The 2024-nt window shown below is 35.4% G+C and overlaps 1 long non-coding RNA gene across 2 annotated transcripts; it reads right to left on the reverse strand.

Annotated features, from left to right (window-relative positions):
• Positions 1 to 855: 855 nt before the first annotated feature.
• On the reverse strand, positions 856 to 1685 carry LOC108170514 (uncharacterized). 2 transcript variants are annotated; one of them, XR_011582554.1, is made up of 3 exons: positions 1628 to 1685; positions 1274 to 1366; positions 856 to 1191 (listed from the first exon to the last, which is right to left on the reverse strand). It is a non-coding gene; the product is annotated as an uncharacterized lncRNA (long non-coding RNA). The 2 variants fall into 2 exon arrangements; XR_003774572.2 differs by having other exon boundaries at positions 856 to 1198.
• Between the last annotated feature and the right edge of the window lie 339 nt (positions 1686 to 2024).

Consider the following 2024-nt stretch of genomic DNA (forward strand, 5'->3'; position numbering starts at 1 on the left):
TGATTACCTTGAATGTAATTTGGAACGACTTTCCTAAATTTCATTCATACTCTGGCCAGAGATTCTTAATCATATCATAGAGTATTCTCCCCCAAACGGTTTGAAGGTTAGAGATCTCTTGTTGCGCATTCACTTGCCTCCATAGCTAAGTGGCTTAACCCCAACTATGCCGTGGATACCCTCCTGATGGAGTGACTTTGACATAATCAAAGATCAAGGACTTAACCACAAGACAACTATGATGCCTCAGGTCAAAGGACTACTTTGCATTATCCCAACCATGAGTTCTCATGTGACATGAATATGAGAACTCTTCGTTGATCGTGTTCAGTGAACTCATTCTCTATTGAGCACCTACGTACTTGTCTTGATGTCACACACACCAATGACTCGGGACTAGTCACTCTCCCTGAGAGAAGACACAGCACGTACTGATCTTAACGGACTGTCAATGCCCAATTGGCAATCCTATGATCAGGAACGTTTAGGATGTGTCTACGAAAGAATGGTCTCATGAATCTAACTTCTTTAGATTGCATTCTCCCAATCACATATTCCTTGGACTTATCGTTTAAGCATATAACATTTATATGAGACGGCTCAAACAATAATCTTTGCCCTTGATATTAAACTAGATTAGTTTAACATGTGAAATGTCCGTAAAGTATCATCATATGATTGGTTTTAGGGCACATTTCCAACATTCATTTGTATAATTACTTGAACATGGAATATCCCATAAGAGCACATTTTCCTTTAAGCATTCACTGCAAATAAAACAATTTGGATCATCTGGAGAAAAAAAAAAGTTACAACTGAAACAAAATGTTAATACAATTGTAATTAATTAGCAGTAATACTTTTACATGAAGGAATCGGACAGACGATGGCAAACTACGATATCAATAAATGAAAAAAATTTCAACAGCCATCATTCATTTATATATATGAATAATAAAATCCATTTGCATTAGCTCTGGATCAAGTTCAACTCAAGGCTACAAAAATTTTAAACCCAAGATTCAAATAGCATTATTCAACCCCAAAAACCAAATAGTACATTTAACCGACTTAACACGATTGAAGGCATAAATCAAATCTAGGAAATTATACTCAACCTGCAATGCAGAAACGAACACTGTAGCTTATATACATTCTCAATGTCCTCAGCAAGTCCTCTCTCCAATGGCTCTGCAATCTACAAAAGGTTTTTAGAAGATTATAATTTAAAAACTGAATCACATAAAATTTCTGAAATTAGGTTGCTTCTTACCATAGTTATTTTATTCTTCTTATTGGACGTTTCAGCAAAGCATTTGATTGACAAAGGCTACACTGTTTCACAAAATGAAACAACATGATCAACCTACAAACAAAAGCATATCCATCAAGAAAAGAAGAACATAAAATTTTACTTTAAAAAGAAAAAACGTAGATCACGAAGATTGTTGGAGATCGATTCCAAAAACAAATACAAACCCAGTAAAATTCAGCTCAAATTTGTGCAATATAATATAAGCCAAACAACCCCAATTTTCTCAGGAAACCAAGAAAACCCAAGAAAAAAAAACGAAAATGTGAATTCCAAGATCTAATAAAAAGCACAGTGCAAAGATAAATTATATACCTGGCCCATAAAGGGTTTGCAAACTCCCACAACAAAACCCTAAAGTTGGAAGATAAACATTTCCTGCAACCAAAAACAAAATCAGACAAAAGATCCACACGCAAAATAGGAAAAAATAAAGAAAACACTTAGCAGGAATCAAATTTTACAACAATCAATTAAAAAAATTTCTTACCAACCAAGCACAGAATAACGGCACACAGCAACCAACGCACCCAAATCGTTGCGATTCCTCCGCGGAAAACAGCGGGAAAAAACAAACCAACCACCCTTCTAAACGATCGGATCGCGATAAAAACAGCGAGTCACACACAGAGAAACGCAAAGAGATACGGAAAAACAGAGAGAAGAAAAGAAAAGGAAATGAAAAAGTGGAAGATGCTGGAAGTAGAAGTAA

Source organism: Malus domestica, chromosome 07 (assembly GCF_042453785.1).
Source record: "Malus domestica chromosome 07, GDT2T_hap1".
NCBI classification, from domain to species: domain Eukaryota; kingdom Viridiplantae; phylum Streptophyta; class Magnoliopsida; order Rosales; family Rosaceae; genus Malus; species Malus domestica.